This window comes from Sinocyclocheilus grahami, unplaced genomic scaffold (genome assembly GCF_001515645.1).
Source record: "Sinocyclocheilus grahami isolate Dianchi unplaced genomic scaffold, SAMN03320097.WGS_v1.1 scaffold397.1, whole genome shotgun sequence".
In the NCBI taxonomy this organism is placed as follows: Eukaryota; Metazoa; Chordata; class Actinopteri; order Cypriniformes; family Cyprinidae; genus Sinocyclocheilus; species Sinocyclocheilus grahami.
Window position 1 is genome coordinate 1 of NW_015505576.1, and position 14658 is coordinate 14658.

General features: G+C 38.4%; 1 pseudogene; it reads right to left on the reverse strand.

Moving 5' to 3' along the window:
• Positions 1-4350: 4350 nt before the first annotated feature.
• On the reverse strand, positions 4351-9445 carry LOC107550358 (XK-related protein 5-like; annotated as a pseudogene).
• Between the last annotated feature and the right edge of the window lie 5213 nt (positions 9446-14658).

Consider the following 14658-nt stretch of genomic DNA (forward strand, 5'->3'; position numbering starts at 1 on the left):
CAGCCCCAAAGCATGATGTTTCCACCCCCATGCTTCACAGTAGTGAAGAGTTGAGTTTTTACGTGTGTGTGTGTGTATGTGTATTATATATATATATATATATGTGTGTGTGTGTGTGTGTGTGTATATATTATATATATATATATGTGTGTGTGTGTGTGTGTGTATATGCTATATATATATATAGCATATACATACACACATATATATATATATACACAAACATTTATATAAAAAATAAACATTATATAAATATAATACAAATACTGACCACAGGATTGACATGCACATTGTGCAGAAAGCATGAAAACCAGTACTGGCATGTACAGTACGATTGCATTTTAGCAGTTTGATCCATGAAAAACTGCAAAACAAATCAACTGATGCGCTTCTTAAAGTCATGCTCACAGAAGCGTCTGAATGCACCCCAGATGTTGAGAGCAGCAGGTGTGTGAAGCAGCAGATGTGAAGGGGAAACCCATCTGAACACAGATAAGATGCATGCATGACAGAAGAGATGTTTTCTTCAGTGTTTCTGAAAGTTTGCTGGCGTTCAACAAGCTCATACGACAAACCCGGGAAGACTGTTTGTCTAGAAACTTTAAATGCACATTTTCCGCTTGTGATGCCTGAATGATAAGCGACAGATGATGATGCACGTGAAGTGATCTTAAAACTGATTCAAACTGGATTCTTCAGGAATGTCAGTCAAACTGGGAGCGTGCGAGAGATTTGACGTGGCACTTCAGAAGAAACTCACACTCACCACCAGAACACCTTGTTTTGTGTGCATATTTGACTAATTACATGCTTTACGAACTTTACGTATCTTCAAACTCAGACATCTGGGCCCAGGTGACAATGCTTTGGATAAAGTCGTGAAATATGAATTTCTTTTAATGCACTGAACTCAACAAGAGTGGTGTTTCATGCATACTTTTAATGCAGATGAAATGCATAAACTGTGTGTCTGAACTTACTTTTGAGTAACGTTAGATGATGAATTCAAAGGCTTTCCACACTCAAATAAAAGCGGAGTCTGTCAGACGGCGGACTGTTTTTAAAGTTGCACGTTTAATTTCGATGTAACAGTCAGAAGAGAGAAAGAGAGAGAGAGAGAGAGAGAGAGAGAAACAGCTGGCTGAGACACAGACAAGAAAAAAAAACGAGAATCCCAAAACTTTTGAACTCACCTCAAACATAAGTCCAATCAAAATGAAAATCACCAAGCTAAACACAATGTCCGCGTGATTCTGAATGAGAAACTCCTGGCTGAAGAAAGGATAACTCTTGTTTCTCCTGCGAAAAGCCATTTTATAAGTTAGCGATTTTCAGCAGCGCTGCTTTTCCTCCAAATCTAAAACTTCCACGAATCACTCCAAACTTCAGCGAGCGCACTGCGCATGCGCGCTTTAGCCACGGACTGAATTTAGAGCGCATGCGCAGGAAGAAGCTAGGAACGACTCGTGTGGGTAAAAATGTAGGAATTTATTTTGTTTTCTTTCTTTTTTTCCCACAAATTATTTTACATTCAAAACATAATAATTATTTTATTATTATATTATCATAATAAAATTGACTGAACAGTAAATTTAGTCGTGCATTGCCATTCATTTTCACAATAGTATAAATATTGCTTAAAATGACACGCTATTAAATGAAATCGGGCAATACATAAGCTATTTAATTTCATATTATTATTATATTATAATAATTAAATGACACGTTAATTAATAAAAAATGTAAAACATCAATTTCTCTAATCACAAACGACTGTGGTTGGTCTATACTGACCAGCGCTGAGAAAAGTAACACGTACCACGTGACAGCACAGCTACGTGCCGCTGTTTGGATTCATTTACAGCTGAATAATGAAAATAAAACCTTTAAAAGCCTAACGTATCTGCGTTATTTCGCTACCATTCCACAAAACATCGTGCCTGTTATACTGTAGATTGTGTGTAGCAATGCATTTTCATTGTTATTAGTTCAGTGCCTTCCCTTTGCTGTTTAATCTGATACTTCATTCTATTAATCATTGTTTCCACTGTGTAATGTATATATGTTTGGTATATTCAGCAATTTCCTGCAATTTTATTTATGATGGTTATTTCTTCTGTGCACAGCACAGATAAAAATGAGCTTGATGACATTGCACAAGTGGAGACATATGTGAGAGACATATTAAAACAAGTTCATGATTCATGTGAAGTTAATTTAATGGCTAAATGGAATTCAGCATTAGAGCAAACAATCCACATCCAGGAAAACCAAACAAACTTTCATTCACATTATCTGCAAATCTCTATAATCTTATGGCTGAATTTGCTTGAAATTGTTGCAAAAATGGACCTGTTAATGGACACAACTCGGCACTATACTGTTTAAGCAGAGACATCCTTCAGATGCATGCAGATAATTATTAGATAGTACACACACTCTCAAAATGCCTTCATGAAAACAATGGAAAACACACACACACACACACACTGAACACTTCAAACAGTGAAAAATCACTCCAGTGGATTATTCACTAAAATACCCCTGAAACATTGTATAGCCCTTCAGCCCCTGTCCAAGGCAAATGCATCGAACATACATCTTTATCTTTCATAAAAAAATTTTTTAGATGTCATTTATACAGAATTTTAATGAGCTCAAACTAAAAACAGTTGTGTTACAGTTGCACCATGCATCAGCCTTATAAATATTTGATAAATTCATGAACAAATCAATGAATAATAAAATACTAAATGAATGACTATATATTCAATAAATAATTGATATTACCGTAGGGTCAAGGTTAGTTTTTGAAACCTGAAAAGTACAAGTACAATTGTGAAAAACTATAAACAAAATGACCGATCATTTGAAAGGCAAAACCAAGGATTTGTGGATAAGACAAAGTGAGAAATATCCAAGATACAAATGACTGAAGTACCAGCAGAAAAGATCAGAGAGCAAAATTCTTATGCAAGTGGAGCAATCTGCCATTACAAAACCCTAATTAAATGATCCGCTAATCTACATATTCAGAGTCCGATCATGTTCTAAGATGAGTTTTGTTTCTATTTATGTCTGTATCAGGCACTATATGCCAAAAACTGATAATCCAGACCACAGCCCTTCAGAAGAGTGGATTTACATCAGTCTGAGAGGATATGACTTCCACTGAACACCTGCAGCTCACAGGAAGATTGTGCTTTCGGCTCAAACCAACAGCATGTGGATTTTTATTGGTTATGTTCAGAATGGCTAACTTCCATACCTGCAGTAGGCTATACAGTACAAAGGATGTGAATTTTCTATATGCATGAAATACACACATGACCTTTTTATCTCCTCTTTGACTAATTTGTTTGGACTGACAACCATTTTGTCAGATAACTGGATTAAAACTGTAAAAATAACCATTCTTATTTCTTAGATGATAACTAGATTGGTTAATTTAACATGCGATGTGATGAGGTCATGTGATAATGTAACTTATTGTTTCTCACTTCATACTATTTCACATACTTATTAAAAAGTAGAAAGTATATACTGTGCAGTATTCCATTCTAAACATAAACAGAGAGACTGAAAACAGAAACAGAATTGTAAACATTCAAAAAAGTTTTTGTTCCTTCATACAGTATGTTTAAATATTGTACTCAATTCTAATGTCTTAAAATCATATCCAGGTTCAAGTTTCAGCTGCTTGTATTTTATAAATGAATGCCCCGTTCACACTGACAGTCAGGAAGCAGCTGTATGTATGTATATGTATGAGTGTGTGTATACTGTATATATATATATATATATAGATATATATCAAAGTTTGGAGTCAGTACAAAGTATACTGTTATTCAGCATGACAATTAAATTGATCAAAAGTGACAGTAAAGACTTTTATAATGTTACAAATATTTCTATTTTAAATCAATGCTTTTCTTTTTAACTTTCTATTCATCAAAGAATCCTGAAAAATGTATCACAGTTTCCACAAAAAAAGAAAAAAAATAGTAAAGCATTGTTTTCAACATTGATAATAATCAGAAATGTATCTTGAGCAGCAAATCAGCATATTAGAATGATTTCTGAAGATCATGTGACACTGAAGACTGGAGGAGTGATGCTGAAAATTCAGCTTTACATCACAGGAATAAATTACATTTGACAAGATATTATAAATAAATAAACTGTAATAATATTTCACAATATTACTGTTTTTACTGCATTTTTGATCAAATAAATTGTGAGCAGAAGAGAATTGTTTCAGAAAAGAAAATCTACCAACCCCAAACTTTTGAAGAGTAGTGTATTTTATATATATATATATATATATATATATATATATTTGTGTGTGCGTGTGTGTGCATAATGTGTTTTGCTGCCACTAACAATTCACATTCTGGAAGGGAAGCAGTCTTGAATTTGAATCACATCATGAACAAGATGAATAAGTATTTTTGCATGAATGAAACTCATTGCCGACAATTTCTGACAATTCTTAATTTAAAAAAAAAAATTACATCCCTGAATGTGGGCAAAGACAAATTACACAACACCATTAACTGCTTCTCCATCTTGCTTCACATGGATCATCTTCACTCTCATTGGTAGCTGCCATTGAAGCTCATTTGCATGACATTAAAGACACGCCCACATTGTAACAGTGCTGCTTATATTGTCTGGAAACGTTCACGCTGGAAACCGCCGTCGGTGTGAATGCCATTTAAAGCTGCAGTTCATTTGCTGTTAAAAACCCGCCGTCCTCTTCCGGACCCCTGCGGGACAGAACTACCTGCCTGCGGGGGTCTCTGAGGTGTGTTCCAGAACCCTCCGGAAGCCCTTGTCCATTCAGTCGGGACGCAGATGTGTAGCAGGGTCCCGCTCGTTCCAGAAGCACGCGGGCGAGATCCCTGTGCAGCCAGCAATCTGTGGAAATGGGGCTCAACTCGTCCAGAGTTTCCAGGCCGGTTCCAGAGCCGAAACCGAAGGGCGTCTCGCGGTTCAGACGCGGGTTACTGGAGATGCTGGGGGATTGTGGGTCGGTGCTGAAGTATAAAGTGGAGCTGAATTCAGTGAGGCAATAATTGGGCTCAGGACTTTCCCCAAAAACAGATTTTCCCTCCGGCGAGCTCCACTTGCATTCAGACTCAGACGAATGGGCTCTCCATTTCGAGACTGTCATCCGCTTCATCTTCCTCTCTGGCTTCACTCACACTCTCAAACTCATCCTTGCCATCGGACAGCGGCACCATCGTATTGTCCCAGCTTTCTGAGGTGGACACGCACCCGTCCTCTATGATCTCTCCCTTCCAATCCACCACCAGTATCCCAGACACGCCACCCGCCCGATACGCCCTGTTGATCTTAACCGGGTCACCGGTTTTCAGGGCGAGACGGATGAGCAGCCAGTGATGGTGGCTCTCTGTCCGGCTTCACGCCGCAGCTCCCGGGATACTCCAGCAGAGAGCTGGGAATCCCAGAGAGGGAGAAGGAAGGATGAGAGGATGGGAAGAGGGGCCAGAGGAAGACTTTTGTCCCCCAGAGAAAAGGACGAATCGCCCTGCTGAAGACCCTCACAACCCATGTGCGCACGCTGACCTAAACCCAGAGAGATTTCAGTAGATTTGGGATGCAGGAAACGATAGTACAACATCAGGGACGTCAAACCTGAGAGAGATAGAGAGCAATTCATTTAATTTAACTGAAAAAGCTCAAATGCAAATGTTACTGGAGGAGGGAAGTTATGCATCTATAGCAACCAAATTTGTATTTGAAGTGCACATGTTTAGAAATCAATCACTTGGATCAGCATTTTCAAGAATAGCCTGTGTAATTAATTTTTTTTTTAAATAATAATTATAATATATATAAGCATTATTATAATTTAATAATTTTTGTCATTTTAATTACATAATAATTATGTTTTCATCCATTTATTTTACTGCAGTGAAACTACTTTAATAATTTTTCATAATTTTCGTGAATTTTTCAGAGACAGGAATATTTTTATGTAATATAGTTTCAAAGGTCTTGCTGAATAGATCCAAACAACTGCATAACAAAAAACATTTAGCGAGTGGGTAATAATGCTAAAAGTGCATGTTTATTTAAACACTACAAAGTTTGGGGTCTTTCAGTTTTTTTTAAGAACACAAGGACACATTAATTTGATCAAATTAAAAAGATATTTATAATGTTACAAATGACTTCTATTTCAAATAAATGATGTTCTTTTAAACTTTGTATTTATCAAAGAATCCCCCCCAAAAAAGCATCAGTTTCCACAAAAATATTAGGCAGAAAAGCTGTTTTCAACATTCAACAAATCAGCATATTAGAATTAATTCTGAAAGGTCATACCAATGTATTAATATAAAAGAGCATTTTTTACTTTCGCATCATACCGGTTATTTTACACACATAAAGATTTACCAAGTTAAACATCCCGTTTTTTTAAAATTTAATTAAAGTATTTTCCCCTCAACATATTTAATTTCTATGCAAATGAACCCAAAGCAAAAAAATGAAAACTACACTTTAACCATTAATGGGTATAAAAATACAAAACCGTTTCATTGCTTTAATGGTCTCATTATTTTTCATAATTTGACACCTTTCTAATCGAGATCTGTCTTCCTTCCTATAATGCAAACTCTCACCGAGCAGAAAGCTGCACAGCACAGCAGTGGGGACGGTCAGCCTATCCCATGATGCATCAGTCAGGATGTCAGATGCAGCCAATAGCAGTGTAGCATTTTCCAGCAGCATCACCTACACAGCAGAGAAACAACGCAGCTTGATCGCTTAAAAGATTAGCTCCATCACATTTTGCATGAACTATTCCTTTAAATCCATATTCTGATATATATTGTGCATATTCATATTCTGCAAAAAGTTATATAGGCTATATAAGAATATGACAGTGTTTTTAATGGTGTAAACAGTAAATGTTACAGACCTAAACATTATAAGCAAAGATATTCTACAAATATATGCTGTCATAAAGACAGGAGATTGTGTGTGTTTGTACCGTGTAGAATCCCACCATCCGGAAGCGGGACGGGCTGTTCTTCACGTTGGAAGGAACAGATGCACGCCTCCCAGAATGATGTTAAACACGCGCCATGACCACTGACCCACATATACAGTATGTCAGTCTGCTGCGAGACCAACCACAGCGCAGCCATCAACCAATGAGACGCTGGGAGAAAATGAGACACACAATGATTAAGAGACATTTTATACAAACTGAGAGATGAGGCCATAATATTATTATTATTGTGTGCGTCAACTGTCAACTAACATTATGCTATAGAAGCTGTTCACAGGTTGTATATTTTTGAGGAAATTGCGCTTAATAGTCAGTAAAATAATGTCACAATGCAAAAAAAGAAAAGAAAATAAATTTAGACAATTTAATTTTTGCAAAATACTTATTTTTAGTGCAATTTTTTTTCTTTTTCTCCATTTTAGCATGAAATCATACACTACTGTTTAAAAGTTTGGGGTCGGTACGTCAAGGCTGCATTTATTTGATCACAAATACAGCAAAAACATTAATATCGTGAAGCATTTTTACAGTTAAAAATAACTGTTTTTTATTTCATTATATTTGAAAATGTAATTTATTCCTGTGATGGCAAAGCTGAATTTGGTGCTCATGAAAAATGTCTTATTATTATCAATGTTGAAAACAGTATTGCTGCTTAATATTTTGTGGAAAACGTGATACATCTTTTTGTTGTTGAATTGGATGAATAGAAAGTTCAAATTATACAGCATTTATCTGAAATCTTTTGTAACATTATAAATGTATTTTTTTCTTAATTCTTTTTTTTCTTAATAATGTTGTTATTGTGTGTGGTTGTTATGTACTACTGCAGCTTTTGAGTCAAAGACAAATTTCCTGTAAAGGACAATAAAGTATAACTCCAACTCTAACTTTATTGGTAATTTACAAACAAAACCTGAGCATGCACATCTAAAATCCTCATTCTCCTGGAGTTGATGTGACTCAGACTCACCTATGACCCCGATGACCCAGCAGCCGAAGGTGCGGGTGAACAGGGCGAGACTGGTGAAGCGGGCAGCTAACATGCCCATCCTCCACAGCAGCTGAAACAGGAGCGCCGCCGGTGGCATTTGCAAATGCCCGGGACGGATCAAACAACAGGCCCGGCTGTAGAGCACCAGCGCCCAGGACAGCGACAGCAAACACATGGCATCACACACAGCAACTGCAAAAACACATACATGAAGAGTGCAAAGTTTTTATCTACAGCATCAATGTTCTGCAGTATAAATTTATGAACCATTTCCATCACCAAATGGAATTGCATGAACAATGACTGTTTTCAAACAGGTTTCTATCTCAAGACTGACCTGGAGATGAGAGTCCGTAGTCGGTAATGGTGAGAGCGTACGTCTGCAGGAGTGTCTGTGGTAAGAGTCATCAGCAAAACCTCCAGTAGACAGGTCTGCATTCTACATCACCTCCTGCGCATGCGACTGTGAAGAGCCCTGAGTTGTCCATTCACACACACTGCAGTCCCAAAATCTAACACACAACACACACATTACAATGAAACTCATGCGATAGAATTTGTGAGAGAACTGTAGAAGATTTGTGAGCTGATTAAAAGTTAAAGGAATAGTTCCCCCTAAACTGAAAATCAGCGGAATATTTACTTACCCTCCAGCCATTCAAGATGTAGATGAGTTTGTTTCTTCATTGGAGCAGATTTGGAGAAATGTAGCATTACATCACTTGCTCTCCAATGGATCCTCTGCAGTGAATGGGTGCCGTCAGAATGAGAGTTCAAACAGCTGATAAAAACATCACAATAATCCACAAGTAATCCACACCACTCCAGTCCATCAGTTAACGTCTTGTGATGTGAAAAGCTGCATGTTTCTAAAAAACAAATCCATCATCAAGGAATTTTAACTTAAAACTGAAATTTTTCTGGCCAAAATTCATAATAAAGCTTTCTCCAGTGAATGTCCATCCCCTGTTGTTCTTATTATTATCAATGTTGAAAACAGTATTGCTGCTTAATATTTTGTGGAAAACGTGATACATCTTTTTGTTGTTGAATTGGATGAATAGAAAGTTCAAATTATACAGCATTTATCTGAAATCTTTTGTAACATTATAAATGTATTTTTTTCTTAATTCTTTTTTTTCTTAATAATGTTGTTGTTGTTATTGTGTGTGGTTGTTATGTACTACTGCAGCTTTTGAGTCAAAGACAAATTTCCTGTAAAGGACAATAAAGTATAACTCCAACTCTAACTTTATTGGTAATTTACAAACAAAACCTGAGCATGCACATCTAAAATCCTCATTCTCCTGGAGTTGATGTGACTCAGACTCACCTATGACCCCGATGACCCAGCAGCCGAAGGTGCGGGTGAACAGGGCGAGACTGGTGAAGCGGGCGGCTAACATGCCCATCCTCCACAGCAGCTGAAACAGGAGCGCCGCCGGTGGCATTTGCAAATGCCCGGGACGGATCAAACAACAGGCCTGGCTGTAGAGCACCAGCGCCCAGGACAGCGACAGCAAACACATGGCATCACACACAGCAACTGCAAAAACACATACATGAAGAGTGCAAAGTTTTTATCTACAGCATCAATGTTCTGCAGTATAAATTTATGAACCATTTCCATCACCAAATGGAATTGCATAAACAATGACTGTTTTCAAACAGGTTTCTATCTCAAGACTGACCTGGAGATGAGAGTCCGTAGTCGGTAATGGTGAGAGCGTACGTCTGCAGGAGTGTCTGTGGTAAGAGTCATCAGCAAAACCTCCAGTAGACAGGTCTGCATTCTACATCACCTCCTGCGCATGCGACTGTGAAGAGCCCTGAGTTGTCCATTCACACACACTGCAGTCCCAAAATCTAACACACAACACACACATTACAATGAAACTCATGCGATAGAATTTGTGAGAGAACTGTAGAAGATTTGTGAGCTGATAATAGTTCCCCCTAAACTGAAAATCAGCGGAATATTTACTTACCCTCCAGCCATTCAAGATGTAGATGAGTTTGTTTCTTCATTGGAGCAGATTTGGAGAAATGTAGCATTACATCACTTGCTCTCCAATGGATCCTCTGCAGTGAATGGGTGCCGTCAGAATGAGAGTTCAAACAGCTGATAAAAACATCACAATAATCCACAAGTAATCCACACCACTCCAGTCCATCAGTTAACGTCTTGTGATGTGAAAAGCTGCATGTTTCTAAAAAACAAATCCATCATCAAGGAATTTTAACTTAAAACTGTCACTTCTGCTCCAGAATACGAGTCCATAATCCATTATAATGCTTCCTCCAGTGTAAAAGTCCATCACCTGTTGTCCTCTCACATCAAAATCCACTGACATATTTTTTAGAAACTGTTTTGGACTGTTTTCACTTGTAAACAGTGCTTGATCTGTGCATATTTCTCTCCTGGTTCAGACAAGATGAGTTTTTCCACTGAAGAAAGCAATATTATGAATAGAGAAAGCAACTGTTTGAAGATAAAAACACCTTAATGATGGATTTCTTTCTTACAAACATGCAGCTTTTCACTTCACAAGGCATTAATTGATGGACTGGAGAGGTCTGGATTGCTTGTGGATTATTGTGATTTTTTATCAGCTGTTTGGACTCTCATTCTGACAGCACCCACTCACTGCAGAGCATCCATTGGTGAGCATGTGATGTAATGCTAAATTTATGTAAATCTGTTTCTATGAAGAAAAAAAAACCTCATCTTCATCTCTTAATGGTCGGGGGTGAGTGCATTTTCAGCAAATTTATATTTTTCCATTATCCGTTTACTAGTATGTCATGTAACTATTAACCAACATCAGAGATCTGTGAACATGCGTATGTATCATTAAATTATTGACATACAAACTTAAATTCTCAGGGGGTAAATATTTTATATCTAAAGGTTTCGACAGTGAAAAAGATTTTGGAAACCCCTGGAGTAAATAAACAGAATTGTAATTTCTGACAGAATTATTTCTTTAAACAGATGCACAAACACACACACACACCTTTTGAAGATGCCCAGGTGAAGTGTGTGTATGATGAAATTGTAGCATGTCCGTTTATCTCCGTCGGCCCTGTACCACCTGAAACTCAACACCTGCACCAGTGACCCCGGCAACAAGAGGGCAAAGGTCAGCCCGGCCAAACACAGCTCCCCCTGCCACAGGTAGAAGCCCACACAGCAGACCACTGATGAACAACACAGAAAATATGTGTCATCATCAAACTCCATCTGTGTACTTCAGTATGTTTTTGTGTTGTATGAGATTATCTCTACAATATTTGACATAACAAAAGAGCAGTGAAATGGGATGAGATTATATCACAGTAAATCCAGGTTAAAATGTTATATGATGAAAACTATTCTGTAATCTGTCATTTCTGACAGTAAAGCGTTGCTAGATCAGATGTTTTCAATGATCTCTAAATCTCTAAACCTGCTTTGGAACAATATTTATTTTGAAAAGTGCATTTCAAATACCTTTTAAGTTTCTGTTCAGGTTTATACAACTAACAATACTCTAATAGTGGATAGGAAATAAAACACCCAATGTGTAAATATTTTCCAGATTAAATTATAATTATAACATTTTGCTGGATCTATCTGCAGCTTTTGACACTGCGAATCATCAGATCCTTCTGTTCACCCTCTCATCACTGGGCATCACATGGGATTCCACTTCGCTGGTTTGAATCCTATCTCAAAGGTAAGTCCTTCAGGGTGGCTTGGGGAGGAGAGGGTTCCAAATCACATCAACTGGCCACTGGGGTTCCTCAGGGATCAGTTATTGGACCCCTTCTCTTCTCCATATACACTACATCACTGGGATCCATCATATAGGCACATGGTTTCTCCTACCATTCCTATGCTGATGACACACAGCTCTATCTTTCATTTCAAACAGATGATCCAATGATAGCTGCACAGATCCCAGGCTGCCTGGTGAACATCTCGGCATGGATGTAAGAACATCACCTACAGCTCAACCTGGCAAAGACTGAGCTTCTCGTCTTCCCTGCCTCTCAGACTCTACAGCATGATTTCACCATCCAGCTACAACAAGTTTTGATGACCAGATGACTTTCAAAGACCACATTGCAAAAACCACTCGATCTTGCAGGTTTGCACTGCACAACATCAGAAAGATCAGGCCCTTCCAAATGGAGCATGCTGCACAATTTCTTGTCCAGGCCCTTGTCATTTCTAGGCTGGACTACTGCAGTGCTCTTCTGGACTTCCATCATGCACAATCAAACCTCTTCAAATGATTCAGAATGCAGCAGCATGACAACGAGCCAAAAAGGGCCCACATCACACCTCTCTTTATCTCCCTGCAATGGCTACCGGTTGCGGCTGAGATCTACAAGTGAGCGATGCCTCGTGGTACAATCACAGAGAGGCATAAAATCCCTTCCCAGAACATTTTCATTCGCTGTTCCGTGCTGGAGGAATGATCTTCCCACCCCCATCCGGAATGCTGAATCCCTGACAATTTTCAAGTGACAATTTTCAAGTGATCTCTTTCATCAACATTTGAGTGCATCCTAAAAAACAACAACTTTGCTTTCACCTTCCTTAATCCCCCGTCTAGTACTTGTATTTGTACTAATCTAAACAATGTCTGAAGCTTTTATTACGTATTATGAATAGATGTCGACCGATTGATCGGCCGATTTTTGGCATTTTTAAATTAAAGGGCATCGGCCGATTGTGCTGCAAATTAGGCCGATTTATAGGCAGGTCCAAATAGATTTTCCAAAAGGCTTATACTTCCTTGAATAAACTGAGAACTGCACGTTTCAAAATTAAAATGCAGCGCAGGTGTTTTTATATGAATGTATCTTTGAAAAGAACAGACCGTCTCCAGAAAAGCTTCTATGTCATTTTCATGTTGTCTTTCCTGTAATGCCCATAGACCGTATAAAAACAGGTAATGCCTGATAAAGTAGCGCTTATTAGATTACAGCCGTTATCGGGGAAACCGCTATATCTCCCGCTCCAACAGCGCCTCCTGCTGGCAGAGAATGAATTTGCATTTGCAAGTCTGTGAGAAACACTGGTGTCTGTCAGCAAACATAAACAAAAAGCATGCTTCAGAACGGTTTTGAGAAGGTGCTTAAGTTTTGAGCCATGAATTATTACTCTGAATTAGGCTACTACTACTATTACTATCTTGTATCCTGCAATAATCATTTACTCAAACTCACTTTTATGAGATGAAGCGGAAGAAAAAAAAATCGGCCAAAAAATCGGCATCATATATCGGCCATTGGCTGCCCTGATTTCTAAATATCGGCCGACCTCTAATTATGAATGAATTGTTGAATTCCTCAATTGTAAGTTGCTTTGGATAAAAGTGTCTACTAAATGTATAAATGTTGATGTAATAATAATAAAAACAAAAACAATAATAAAATGATAATTTTTAAACACATTTTATAAATGAATTATAAATTATATACATTAAATATATAAATCAATTTCAATTAAATTATATATTTTACAAAATTGTATTCTTCTAAAATCATGTGTCAGGGTATTTACATGGTGCTCCCATGGTATTTTTTCTGTTTAAGTATTACTCGCCCACCCACAGCTTCATCATGTAAACCAGAGGACATCCGTGGTATAATTTAACATGCAATCACACCTAACTAAAAAAAAAAAAGTTGTTGTCAGCGGCGGATCCGGTTTCTCCATCGTCCTGTCAAAATATTTGACATCATGCTTCAGGATATTTAAAGAGACTGTAACGTACATCCCATAATAAAATTATGCGGGTTTGCCTTTAACTGGCACCCAAGCTGGGTACACATACTAATGTTGGAGGCATGTCCATCCATCGTGATGCAGAGTACCCTTATGCCACGCTCATGCAGCTCCTCCAATGCATGCAGAATTAACACCTTCTGTGTATCTGGTGACAGAGTGTTGGTGAGGTAGTAGGCAATTGGAGCCTTCCAATGTCCTTGTAAGCCAACCACCATGAAAACAAGAGCCTCTGTGGCAACATCTGTTTCATTCATACCATCCCCCATATCAACAAATCCAGACATGTTCTGTGTCTGAGGATTGTACTGAATGTGTTTCTTGATGGCCATGGCATCCAACATCAGAGTTACACATCCATATTTAGCTGGGTCTTCCACTTGTCGTCTTTTCAGCATGTCCAACATCATCATGTTGAGGCCAGGCTTGGCATCCACAGAACTCATCCACCTTCATAAAATGAAACAGTCGTTATTTAATGTATTAAAGTATTTCACACCCACACACACCCACTACCCCTCTCCTCACACACACTCCTCACACACACACACGCACGCACACACACACACACACCCCCACTACCCCTCTCCTCACACACACACACCCACTACCCCTCTCCTCACACACACGCACGCAGACACACACCCACTACCCCTCTCCTCACACACACGCACACACACACACACACCCACCACCCCTCTCCTCACACACACACACACACACCCACACACACACTCACACACACACGCACGCACACACACACTACCCCTCTCCTCACACACACACACACACACACTCCCCCTCTCCCCACACACACACACACACACACACACACAC